The sequence below is a fragment of the Ranitomeya variabilis genome, chromosome 1 (assembly GCF_051348905.1).
Source record: "Ranitomeya variabilis isolate aRanVar5 chromosome 1, aRanVar5.hap1, whole genome shotgun sequence".
NCBI classification, from domain to species: domain Eukaryota; kingdom Metazoa; phylum Chordata; class Amphibia; order Anura; family Dendrobatidae; genus Ranitomeya; species Ranitomeya variabilis.
Window position 1 is genome coordinate 382667468 of NC_135232.1, and position 14183 is coordinate 382681650.

The 14183-nt window shown below is 46.2% G+C and overlaps 1 long non-coding RNA gene across 1 annotated transcript; it reads right to left on the bottom strand.

Moving 5' to 3' along the window:
• Positions 1–790: 790 nt before the first annotated feature.
• On the bottom strand, positions 791–9343 carry LOC143760562 (uncharacterized). Its single transcript, XR_013212258.1, has 2 exons — positions 8604–9343; positions 791–1696 (listed from the first exon to the last, which is right to left on the bottom strand). It is a non-coding gene; the product is annotated as an uncharacterized LOC143760562 (long non-coding RNA).
• Between the last annotated feature and the right edge of the window lie 4840 nt (positions 9344–14183).

A 14183-nucleotide genomic window follows, 5' to 3' on the forward strand; every position in this document is an offset into this window, starting at 1 on the left:
TGAAGTTGGTGCAGACAGGAGAAGAGGTACTGGCCTACCCTGAATATGACCAACCGTTTGTGCTGTATACGGATGCCAGCAACGTGGGACTGGGAGCCGTGTTGTCCCAGGTCCAGAAAGGCAAAGAGAGGGTAATTGCTTACGCCAGCAGGAAACTTTGTCCCACTGAAAGGAACCCTGACAACTACAGTTCCTTCAAGCTAGAGTTCCTCGCCATCGTTTGGGCAGTGACGGAGAGGTTTAAGCACTACCTGGCCTCAGCAAAATTTACCGACTTCATGGACAACAATCCACTGACACACTTGGACACAGCAAAACTTGGTGCCTTAGAGCAGCGGTGGATGGCCCGGTTGTCCAATTACGATTTCACCATCAAGTACCGGGCAGGGCACAAGAATGCAAATGCCGATGCATTGTCCAGGATGCCCAACTTGCCAGAAATGGGAGAAGACTCAGAAGCACTCGAAGAAATAGAGTTGCCAGCTTTCCATCGCCCCAAGGCCACTCAGTATTCCCATCATGTGGGGAACAGGCGCAAGAACAAGCAGGACGCCACGCTGAATCCCCTGCCCCACCACGGATGGGCAGAGACCCAGGACAGTGACCCCACGGTCCGTCGGGTAAAAGAGCTCCTAATGCAGGCAGGTTCACACCCTGGCCCGGATGATCCACAAGAGACGTTGTTATGGAAATATTAGGGTTGGATAAATATATCCCTGTGTGTGCTGTGGCCGCTCCCAATTAGACTGAGTATTTTGAGCGCTCATCAAGAATGGACTGTACACAACTGTGACAGAACAACATTCCATCAATACTGAATCTTTATTGTACATACATAGTTTTATATTTTCACATAGAAAGGAGTGGTTAGGGGTTGTCAGGGGTGGTCAGTTAATTATCATATTGTCTAGCTCCTCTGTCATTGGTTATCTAAACATATATGGAATATTGTGATTAATGCTCATATGACTGCTGATTAAGCTGAGACATTCGATCAGCAGTCATCAAACATCTGACATTCTTCTGCTTTTAAGGATGGAAAACCCCATACGATCTGTCTGGTTTATATTAGTTCATGTCAGCCATTTTATGATCTGTCTAGGTTATATTAGTTTGTGTCAGCCATTTTAAACCATTGATTATAATGTATATATTTGATTATAGAGGAGTATACATGCAAGTGAGATCTACATGATATATATATTTCTATCACAAGCCCCCCTTAGATATCACTTGCCCTAATCCTAGCCTCCTGTCCCAAAGCGCTGCAACTCTTTTGTGCTGTTGGCGAACTGACACAAGCCTAACGCCTGTGCCCCACTCCATACAGACTTTTCGCAAATGGGCGGTCAGGAGATCTGTCCCTAACGGGGGTTCGTTGCAATCAGTCTCTTAGTCAATAGCATGTGTAGTGAGCGATGTGTAGTCTTTATCAGGTAGGTCATCTGTTCGGTCAGGCAGGGCATCCACGACATCATTCTGGCTTGGGTGTCATCTTCTGGTAGGGGAGCTTTCTTGCCATGCGATGAGTGGATCCAAGTGGGTCTTCCATCCAGTTTCACAGAGTTTGGTGTCATCAGCAGCACTTGAGCAGGACCATCAAATCTGGGATCGAGTGGTGTTCTCCTTACAAGCTTTTTCACCAACACCCAGTCTCCTGGCTTCTAGGAGTGCATACCGGACACTGAATCTGGATCTGGCAATGAAGAAAAAAACTCGAGAATGGATGTTAGCAAGTTTCTTGGTGATTTCAATTACATAAGCAGACAAAGTATCATATTGCATAATCAGCTGCTAAAGGAAAGGATACCCCTAACCTGGGACTAGACACAAACAAAATTTCATATGGTGACAGCTTTTCTGGGCCTCTGGGAGTGTGCCTAACACTGAGTAGTGTGATTGGGAGTGTGTAGGCCTAAGTCTGATCCTACTGCTGACTAGATCTCTCGTGTGAGATTTGCTGCGAATGCGGGTCCCTGGTCACTCTCTATCACTTCTGGGACCCCATAGCTGCATATCTCGTCTCTGAGAGTAGCTTCTTTGCAGTAGTCTTTGCTGACTGGTTCCTCACTGGGAAAGCTTCTGGCTGTCATCTTGAGAACATGTCCACGGCCACAAGGGCATATTCGAATTCTCCACTTGGCGGCATCTGGATGTGGTCTATCTGGATCCTCTGGAAGGGGGTACAGTGGTCTGGCAAGACGATGTGTGGGAACTTTCTTCATTCTCCCAGGGTTGCATTTGCCACAGGTCAGACAGCTGTTTATGAACTTGGCTGTTAGGGTGGAGATTTCTGGAGTGAACCAGTAAGCACCAATCGGATCATTCATCTGTGTCTTTAATCTGTGTGTGGGCCCATGTGCCCACTGGACCACCATAGGGTACATGCTTCGGGGTAAACAGGGTTTGTAGTCCATTTAGTATACCCTTCCTTCTTCATGTGTTGCTCACTTCTGCATCCAGCATTCCTTCTTGTCCTTTGGGGCTTGCTCTTGCAACTTTTTGAGCAGATCACAGGACGTCATCTTGTCAGGCTTCCTGTCTTCAGCCGTCCTGTAGTAGCCGTCCGGCTCTACGACCTCTTCCACTTGTCCATATTGTCTTCCCTTGACTGTTTCTTTGGCTGCCATATCTGCCATGTTGTTGCCTCGTGCCCCTACTGTGTTCAGTTTTCCATGCGCTTTGACTTTTAGCATTGTCACCACTTTTGGAAGTTGAGGTGTGTTCAGCAGGTCCTTAATGGCTCCATTGATGCTTCACGGTTGTTCCGCTTGCTGTGAGGAAGTCCCTTGCAGCCCAGATGGGTCCGAAGTCGTGTGCTATGCCATGCAAGTACCTTGAATCGGTAAACATTTTCTCAGTCTTGTCTTCTGCCATCTGGTAGGCCTTCATCAGCGCTATCAGTTCTGCTTCCTGGGCTGACAGACTGGGCGGCAGACTTCTGGACCACAGGATCTCTTGATTGCTGGTCGCTGCACCTCCCGTGTGGAATCTTCCTTCATCATCTGCAAATCTGGAGCCATCCACATGGAGGATCAACTCTGGGTTGGTCAGTGGCTCTTCTGCCACCTTGGGTAGTCCTGCTGTTTCCTGTTGCATGATGCTGAAGCAATCATGGTCATCCGTCCGGAGCAAATTCAGATCCCTGCAGAAGGTATCATGCAGATTTTGATCAGACTTTTTATCTGAGGATCCGTATCTGTATCCCCCCTTGGGAGTGGGAGTAGAGTGGGCGGATTGAGGACTGTGCATCTGGAGATGGTGACATTGTTGGGCAGGAGTAGAGAGCACTGGAGGCGAAGATGCCTGGCGGTGGAGAGATGTTTTGGCTGGGTTTGGTTGAGGATTGCTGAGATGTCATGCAGAGCCAGGATTTCCAATGGTTTTTCCACTGATGTCAGTAGTCCTGTCCAGGAGGGCGTGTGCTGCAACTGCTGCCTTCATGCGGGAGGAAGAGGCTTCCCTTGCAACTGGATCCAGGCAAGCTGAAAAGTAGTCCGAAAGTCTCTGCTTTCCCCCCTGAAGCTGTGTCAGGACTCCAGTAGCAAGGCCTTCTTTTCTCATCAAGTAGAGATGGAATGGCTTCTTGTAGTCGGATAGGCCTAGTGCTGGCGCTGGGACTACAGAGCCTTTTAACTTCTTGAACGAACTGAAGACCACATCTGTCTGGAGGAACGGGGTCACACTGACGTATTCACACAGAGGCTGCATTAGGACGGAAGCATCAGGGGTCCAGGCTCTGCAATATGAAACTTGACCAAGGAAGGCCTGTAGCACCTTTGGAGTTGTCGGAGGGACCATCTTCTCCACTGTGGTCCTCCGGTCATCTGTCAGGTGTTTCGCCTGGTGAGCAATACAGTGTCTCTGGAACGTAACTTGCTTCAGACACCACTGGACTTTGTTCTTTGAGATCTTGCAGTGCTGCTTCGCCAGGTAGAGTAGGAGATACAAGGAATGGGCTTTACACGTGTCAAAGTCAACTGCACAAAGGAGTAGATTGTCCATGTATTGTAGCAGGGTTACTTCTGCTTGTTCTGTGACTCAGTTGGTGAGAACTGTGGACATTGCTTTGGTGAACTGTGAAGGGCTGTTCTGGGCCCACTGTGGCATCACTGTCCATGTGTGGTGTCCCCCCTGGTGCATTAAGGCAAACAGGAACTGGTCTTCCGGATGAGGGGGAACACTGAAGAAAACCTTAGCCAGGTCGGTCACTGTGAACACTTTTGCTGTGGCAGGCACATTCGAGAGCAGAGTGTGCGGATTCGGCATAATTGCAGTTTCAAACACTGTGGTGTCATTCACAGCTCTCAGGTTATATACCATTCTGAACTTGGCTGTCTCTCCTTTTACAGTCTTTTTCTTGACGGGGAAAAGCGGGGTATTGCAAGGCGATTTGCGAGGAACAATGATTCCTATTTCCAGGTAGACCTTCAGTTGGTCAGAGGCAGCTTGACTCTAGGCCTGGCCTGGGCCTTACGAGGGTACGGGGTACATGGCTTGAGTGACACCCGTACTGGGGCAACTTGAGGTTTTCTCACGTGCTGGGGTCCCTTAGACCATAGACTTTCTGGTACTATGTCCAGTACCTCCTTGAGTAGGCCTCATTGGTTGCTTAATGTTCTTGTAGGGCCGCCAGCATGACTCTTCTTGGGTCAGGGATGAAGAAAGTGTCACTGTCCCATCTTCCTGGAACACTGTGGTTGCCTTCAGCTTCTGCAGTAGGTTCGCTCCCAGTAGGTTGAGTGGCAGGTCCTTTACACCACAAACTGGGACAGGATAGAGTGTCCTGGCTGAGTGCACACGCTCAGTGGCTTTGTAAGCTGAGAATGTCTGACTTGACCACCAATGCCCATGCGAGACACAGAGGATTCTGATAGGCAGGTGGGATCAGCGAGTTCCACAGGTGTCATCACACTTCTGGCTGCACCACTTTGGATCTGACAACGCCATCCACTTTTAAAGGTAATTTGAGGTATTGGTCCTGCAGATGAAGTTTTACATGTCAGGAGCGTAGTGTCTTGCGGACCTGGCTTGCTTGCCTCTGTCCTATGGATGGGGTACTTCACTGCTTTCTGCACTTCCTCCTTGACCTGTTTCTCTGGACCAACTCTTGGGTTGCATGGGTCCAGTCTCTTCGGGGCGTGAGTGCTTTGCACTGGTTCTGGAAATGGCCAAACTTGCTACAGATGTAACACTTGACACTTTTTCTGTCTTTGTAGGGTGGTTGCGCTTTCAGGTCAGTGGTCACCATGAGAGGGGCTGTCTTCTGCACCCCTGGTTGGGACTCAATCCTTTTGGCTACTGTGGACAATGGCATGATGGGTACTGTAGCGGCAGCGGGGTCCGGCCTGCTGATTGAAGCTGCGGTGGTAAGACGGGGCCTGCAGGTGCATTCGTGACGAGGCCCGGGGGTGCCATGAGACCGGCGGCTGCATCCAACCCAAGGTCTTGGGGCATTACAGGGGCTGCGGCTGCATCTGCCATCACTTCTTCCCCCTGATCCGACATAGCTTCTCCCCTTTGCTAACCTTATTGAGGTCGGTGTCTTCTCTCTGGAGTCTGCAGCGGTTCTTCTGGTGTGTTGGTCGGCACTTTGCAGCGTCTTCACCTCTGGCTCCCCTTCTGGTGTTCTCAGCAGCACGGCACCCATTTCCTTCTTCGTGCTCTTTGTGGTGCTATAATGGTGGCAGTTTTTGGCAACAATTAGCAATAAACAGTCTCCTAGGCGCACATAAAACATTTTGCTGGGTCAGTCCACTGCTATTGACCTGTTCTCAGGCCTAGCCACTATCAGTGGTTTCCTGATTGGCTGTCTCAGTCCATGCCCAAAGGCCTGTGTATCTGGTCATGAATGGTGAAGCCCAAGTCTTGGAATACTTGCATTACTCTGCAATGAAACTTCTTTACAGTCTCTGTCTTATCTTGGCTCATGTCATGGCTTGTCCTGCCAATCTGCCTTTGGCCCACTCTCTGAGCTGTTCAATTAGCTGTGGCCCTGACTCCCAAGTGTGTATGTCTGATTCTGCTGGAAGTTTGAATTGCTCCTTCATGATTGGCCAGAGTGCATCACCTGCTTCTATTTTCATTCATGGCCCAGAGATCATTCCAGGTGGCTGCATATGTTTGCTGCTTCTGCTACTTTCTTCGGTAAAATGGCATCCCTGGGTCTGGACTATTGTCACCTGACTTGAAGTGCAGTGCACATAGTGTAATGGTGGTGCCTCTATCTGCCCTTGCATTCTTGATGCCTGTGGGTTTCTTTTCTAGTACTGGACAGCATGTATGATGTTCCCTCTTCATCTTCATCAGAAGAATAGTTGTGATGGCTTGTACTGGGGTCATACACTGGCTGATTTTGGACTTAGAAGTTGCTTTTTTATGTGAGGATGTCTCCCCCCTTGCTGAAGCTATGATGGATTAGGATTATAGTTTCATGTTGGTGTGAATGTGGATGTAGGCAGCTCTGACCGGTGCTGAAGCTGTACATTATCAATACATGGTGATATCAAAGTTCATGTAAAATCTTAAGGGTTACAATATTGTTGACTGTGAAATGAGGTAACGGAGGATCTGTCAGTGAGCTCGTTCTGATATCACTCCTCCCCCCTCTGCACCCAGGGCTGAGCTGTCTGCTGCCTGATAACTCTGGGGCTGCCCATTGTAGGGGGGGCTTTCACCTTCTTTCCCCGATATCACAACTGGCAATGGCTGGACTGTGCCAGGGACACTTTGTGCTGTAAGCACCATATTGTCTGAATTGGGCGTTGGCCCAGCCGGCATCAAGGAGGGAAAAAGAGGAAGAAGAAGGGGGAGGGTTTGAGGAGTGAGACAAAGGAATAGTAGGAGGGGAGAGAGAGAGAGAGAGAGTGTGGAGAAGAGGGAGGAGAGATGGGTGTGTAGAAGGAAAAGAAGGAGGAGATAGGTGTGGTTGTGAAGTGGAGAAGAAGGGAGGAGAAGATGGAGGGTGAGAAGAAATATGTGGAGGAAGAGGAGAGGAAAAGAGAGAGAGAGAGAAGAATGCAGAGAGAAAAGACTGACAACAGAATGAGAACAATAGAGTGGAGCAATGATGCCTTCTCCCTGTAGGGAGAGATGGGGTGCGCCACATACTGTGCAAAAAAATAACTACCTACACCATGGATTCTGCTAAAAGCAGACTGCTCAGATTCTCCTGTCTTATACCCACAAAAATCACTTCCTGGTTTGCTCACATAAACTTTCTGTACCACCTAAACGATGTAAGCTCTGCTGCCACTTTATACCATGTATTAGTATTCAGCAATCTAACATCGGCTACTGTAACTTCCCTATTTTCCTTTCTACGTCATGCCACTCCGCAGCTTGAAGTCTGCCATTCTAATGAATTTCACGTACTTTGTACCTTCCAAAATCTTCACATACTTAATACCTTCGTATTCTGTCACTATCTAGGGGCTGTTTTCTCATCAGGAAGTAAAAAGACTTTCCTGTTGCTCGGCTACTTTATTCCCCATGGCAAAAGCGAAAAATGAAAATGAAAAACACACAAAAATGAGAAAAGAAAACAGTACTAAAAAAAACTTCTAAAAATGAGTATATAAAACACTAAGAAAAACTCAAAACGATAAAAAAAACCGTCAAAAACTTAGTTCACAACCAAAAAACTCCAAACTTTGATACAAGAGTAAAGAAAAAACTTTTTTCAAAAATAAATAAATAAAAAATAAAAAGATAAAGAGATTGAAGATTGAGGAAAACTTAATTAAAAATTTTAAAATGCCGCAAAAAGGAAAAAAGACCCTTTAAGAGAGTAAAAAGAATTAAAAATGAAAACGGCTTTTCCCTTTTTTTTTTTTTTTTTTTTTTAGAATCTCTGCGCCCAAATGCAGTCAGAGACACACTTCCTCTTTTTTAATACTATAATATTCTAATATGCAATGTCACTAAAATCCCGTTTGTCATATCAAAAATGATAGATACAATTTAAATTTCACTTCTTCACAAAAAAAACTACGCATACCCAGCATTGCAGCTGAAAACAGTCAGGAAAAAAAACTAGATATGACAGTTTGATTTACAATGCATATCTCTCTGCTAAACAGCACGGAGAAAGAGGAAGTTCGGACAAGAGAACTATTTCTGCTTCTTAAAGCGGCAATAGTACATGGCACAAACAGACAGATAGACAATCCGAGAGATGCCCTTTTAAATTCTGTGACACATGCAGGCTGCGCTGGGAACAGACTACTGCCAATCGCACTGGACGCACCTGCGCCCGGGCCACCTGAGTGCTTGAGAAGCACAACAAGCGGGAAATCTACCACCCCGGTCCGGACGTCCTGACTGGATCGCCGGCACTACGGGAATCTGCAGTAGCCCTCTTAAGTTATCACTACCCGTGCCTGGAACATGGGACTACCTGCCCCGGAACTCTGCGTGTTCCTCCTATGCACGGGAATCCTGCAATAACTTATCGAGCGATTTGGCCTCCTGCGGTCTGTTTCTCAGCAACCACAAACAAAAGTCACTTTTTCCTTCTTCTCTCGGATTTTACACAAACACATACACGGTCCACAGCAGACACCTCCCAGGGTGGATTCGTGGCTACGGATTTTTTACACTACCTGGGAATTTGTGACCACATCTGACTGGCAAGAGGCATAGACAAGGACTGGGCACAGGGGACTTTCAGGTAAGATGATAACATTTTCTTACCTTACTTATGGAGCTGCGCAGTCTCCTGCCCCTGTGCCAGGCCACTCTACAACTTCCGTTCCAGTCAGTAGTGGGTCCACGTGTGCGTTTCATCCGAGCCGTTGGGCGCCATTTGTTATGGAAATATTAGGGTTGGATAAATATATCCCTGTGTGTGCTGTGGCCGCTCCCAATTAGACTGAGTATTTTGAGCGCTCATCAAGAATGGACTGTACACAACTGTGACAGAACAACATTCCATCAATACTGAATCTTTATTGTACATACATAGTTTTATATTTTCACATAGAAAGGAGTGGTTAGGGGTTGTCAGGGGTGGTCAGTTAATTATCATATTGTCTAGCTCCTCTGTCATTGGTTATCTAAACATATATGGAATATTGTGATTAATGCTCATATGACTGCTGATTAAGCTGAGACATTCGATCAGCAGTCATCAAACATCTGACATTCTTCTGCTTTTAAGGATGGAAAACCCCATACGATCTGTCTGGTTTATATTAGTTCATGTCAGCCATTTTATGATCTGTCTAGGTTATATTAGTTTGTGTCAGCCATTTTAAACCATTGATTATAATGTATATATTTGATTATAGAGGAGTATACATGCAAGTGAGATCTACATGATATATATATTTCTATCACAACGTAACAACTGTGGAAGGGGAGAGGCAAACTGTTTATTTACGATGGTAAGCTGTGCCGAAGAAGCATCGACCCACGCCCTCATGAGTTGTTATGGCAGATAGTAGTCCCAAGACAAGATGCGCCAATGGTTCTGGAAGCGTACCACAATGGAGCAGGACACTTCGGATGGAGGAAGTAGGAGAGTCTACTCCGTGGAAGGTTCTACTGGATTGGCATGAAGAAAGCCATCAAAAAGTGGTGCCGAGAGTGTGGCCCATGAAGCCTACGCAGGAAGGACCGTGACAGCCAAAGGGCTCCTCTGCAGCCTATCATCACCAAACGGCCACTTGAACTGGTCACGCTAGATCATGTAAAGCTAACACCCAGCCGGTCAGGCTATGTCTACACTCTAACCATCGTGGACCACTACTCTAGATTTCTGGTAGTTGTGTCTGTCAAAGATCTGATGGCCAGGACAGCAGCCAAAGCCTTCCAGCAGTACTTCTGTAGACCACACGGGTACCCAGAGAAGGTACTGACTGATCAGGGACCAGCATTTGAAGCGGAAGTGTTCCAGGAATTCTGCAATTTATACGGGTGTAAGAAGATCAGAACGACACCGTGTCACCCACAAACCAACGGGATGCGCGAGAAGATGAACCAAGTGGTAATCGACTTACTGAAGACCTTGCCTGTGGAGGAACGGAACTTATGGCCAGCAAAGTTGCCTGACTTGGTAGACATGTACAACCACATCCCAGTGAATTCCACCAACTGCACTCCAGCATACCTGATGCGAGGAAGATCCAGTAAGTTAACTGTTGATCTAGACATGGGAGTCCTAACCCCAGAAGATACCTCACCAGATGAAGATTGGGATACAGAAAGACAGCAAAGGTACCGCAAAGTACAGGAATGCGTGGAAAGAAGTCTAGCCCAAGCCAGACAAAAACAAGAAAGGGACTACAACCAGCATGTTCCTGCAATTCCCTTGTCGCCAGATGAACAAGTACTCAAACGGAAGAGGAGATTACACAAACTTGACGACCAGTGGGAAGCAGAACCATATACCATCCTGCCATCCGACTTTGACAATACAAAGGTCTGTCTCATTAGCAAAGATGGACGAGAAACCTCAACAGCCATATCCAGAGACCACCTCAAAATATGCCCTGATAAGTTGAGAGATAGGGAAACAGATCCAGGAACATCTCCACCTGTAGAAGAGGAGAAGATGATACACACTGTTCTTGGAGACTTTCCCAAGCCTTGGACTCAAATAAATCAGGCCATCGTGGTACCTGTTTTGACGTTTCGTCAGCCGAACCCGCCGGAACCAAATGTGATGCCAGATCATCTGGAGCCAAAAGAGACTCTGCACCAACAGATTCCAATAGCCGACGTGATCCCAGCCGTAACTCAGCCACAGCAGACTCCAACAGAGGATGCCATGCCAACAGTTGAATCGGCAAGTCCACCCTCGGCTATCGGTGAATCTGCCATGCCCACAATTAGTAGCATCAGTCCTGAGAACTCCAGCATACCAGTGCTACCTAGACTCACTAGAAGTGTAGCCTGAAGACAGTGCACTACACCAGCGATAGCAAGCATAGCGGACCCTGTTAGGTCACTAGCAACCCCTGCACTGCAAAGGTCTACACGTAGCACTAAAAATCAGACCCCAATTCGCTACAAAAATTGGAAATATTAATGGTTGCTGCTGTTTGTTTGAAAATGTCTGTATATATATCTGTGTCACAGGATTAAAATGGACAATGGAGTAATGGACAGTGAATTACTCAAAAACTTTCATTATACTTTTAAAAGGATCCATTTGTTTACCCGGGATCCTTGCTGTTTCAAGTTTGCACTCGCTGAACTCGGAGTTATGAACTGTGCATGACCAAGACTTTCGCAAAGTTCAAGTGTCCTCACCTCCCATAAAGGGAAGCATTGTTATCTTAACCTGTTTTAAAGCATTCCAAAAATTTGTATGTCTTTTTGCTAATGTATTGTTGTTCTTCTTTTCCCAGTCCCGGAGTACTGGATTTAACAGGGGTGGAGTGCGGCGCCCCAGTGTCCTGGTCGTCGCAGTGATGTCATTATCCTTTCAGGGGATAAGTGATGTCATGTCTGAAGGCAATGAAAGACAACCACATTCTGGTATTACACGCATGCAACATGTTCACACTCCAGACCAGAAGGGGGAGCTCTAAGCCTGTTTAGGGTGAGCTCCCCCATTGACATCCTGATCTGGAGGAAAGAGAGTTCAGTTCCTGTCAGGCAGACAGAAGAAGTGGAGCTCTGCTGGCCTGAAATGCTGCAACTCCTGGAAAAAGACACAAAAAGGTGAACATACTGCAGAGAGTGTGCAGGAAAGCAGAGCACAGGAGAGGAATATCAGAGGGAGATCAGCCAGGAACTAGCTGCTCCTTTCTGAAGCGCAGAATCCGGTAGCCAGAAACACCGAGGGAGTAATTGACTCTACGCATTACTTCAGAGACCGGCAGGACAGTCAATTCCAAGTTGGCTGCCCGACCTTAATACCTAAGGAGACACGGTGGCAAATGGTGGGGGTCGGGGCATCTCTAGGGTCCCTACAAACAAGCCCCAGGCTATCCCAGTCATACGGGTTGTCCTATCCATACCATCTGGGGGACAGAGAGGAAGAAATAACAACATCTAGAACATCTACAAGAGTTGTGAGGACCTTATTAAGAGGCTCAGCAGGGAGGTACTACAACACACAGGCACTAGTAGGAAGGCTACTGATTTCCACCTGGATGAGGGGACTCTGGAATTGCCTTCAGACCGACCGGACTCTGCCTGGCTGAGGATACCATCTGAAGTCTTCGGTAAACAAGGTAAAAGACTGCAAACCTGTCTCCTCGTTCTTTATTGCACCTTGCCCATATATAAACTCTTTTACTGGACACCCCTGAGGGCCACGGACCGGGTCAGCCACCGTGACATTCCCCGAACCGCAGGACCCGGGACCGAGTACCCCATTGCCCTACACTGGGGGCGATCCACAACTCCAAACACATTTATGATGCCTAGAACAATACAACCCACAGCTTTTCAGGTGCATCTCAGCACTTTTTAAATCACCATCAAGGTGTCTGCACTCTTAGAGTTAATGCTGTTGAGAAAGTCCCCCGACTCAAACATGGAGATGATAGAACTTGGATCCTTTTAAGTTAGACTCTAGAACACCAAAGGGTATGAATATAAAAACAGACCTAATGTACCTACACTGAGAGTCTACTGAGTATTTTATATTTCAGATTCTCTTCTTTCTTTCCATCCACCTTCTTTTTTTTTTACTCTATCAATCTGCCTCTCCTTGTCTGACTGACTGCTTTATTAGACGAATACGCACTGTGATAGGTTGACTCATTCAGCTTCTCTCAGAGATAGACACAGAAATGCTTCTTAGTTTAATCTTTGCTGGTTTATTAAAACACAGCATAAACCATTGCAGCATTTTACAATTTGGCTAGGTGAGAGTCTCTGGACTGAGGTCTGCAATGTAACATTTATCTTTGGGTGGAGTGACATGCCAGCTCTGGCATGCCAAGGCAAGGAGGCTTTTTTGCTGTGTAATGCTCCTCTGTGAAATTTAATATGCAAATTGATAAATGTAACATCCGAGGAGAAAGTCGCAAGAGAAAACGAATTTCCTGGTTAACCCGTTTTGATAGATACTTCTTGTTCGTAACCTAAACACCCTAAAATTTAGAGATGAGCTGATTTTTTAAAATACAAATTAATTGACTTATCTCAAAATATTTGATTTATGGTGAATAAATATGACCTAATCTCAGTAGTGGAAAATGTGTAATTGCCTGGAAAATACATGTGGGGAAAGGAGAGACGAAGAGAAAGAACACTGCTGACCATAAGAACTTACATTTTACAGGAGAGAGAGGATTCTGCTAATCATAAGAGCTTACACTCTACAGAAGAGAGGGAGTACCCTCCTGACCATAAAAGCTAACACTGTACTCTTCAGATGAGAGAGAAATAACCCTGGTCATAAGAGCATACACTCTACAGGAGAGAGAGGAACTTATGGACCATAAGAGCTTAAACTCTACAGGAGAGAGTATCCTGCTAACCATAAGTGATTACATTCTACAGGAGTGAGTGAGGACCCCATTGACCATAAGAGCCTATACTCTATAGGCAAGAGATATTGGACCCTGCAGACCCTAAGAGCTTACAATCTATAAGCAAGAAAGAGGACCCCGCTAGCCAAAAAAGCTTACACTTTACAGGAGAGACCACCCTGCTGACCATAAGCCATTACACGCTATAAGCGAGGGAGAGAGAGGACCTTGCTAATCATAATATCTTAAGTACTACAGAAGAGACTTGCTCAGTGAAACAGTAAATTACTTTGCCGTTCAAATTGTGGTTCGCTGGGAACTTCTGATCAGTGATGGCTTGACCACCACTGTACAAGGTGTGATAATCAGTAAGATCTTTTACTTTTACTTTTTACTCTTTCTTCTTTTTCCTTTTTTGCATTGTCATTCTTTTTTTCTGCCATTGTCATTTTTTCTAATTTTATTTTTTCTTTTTTTTTTCATTATTACTTTTTTCCTTTCTTACCATCCTTTCCTCTGACTTCCACTCTCTCTAATTTTCTTGTGTCTTCTCTTTCCCTCTTCTTTTTTATCTCCCTTTTCATCTTCCTTCTTTTCCTCTGGCTCTATAGCCTGTTAGTACACATTTAAGGTAGTGTATTATAATTACCTCTGTTAGGGCTAGTGGATCGCACCGAGTATAGATAGGTAGCTACAAGGTGCATTCGCAGTCCGGGGTCCACCATGCAGAGATATCTGATGCTAAGTAAC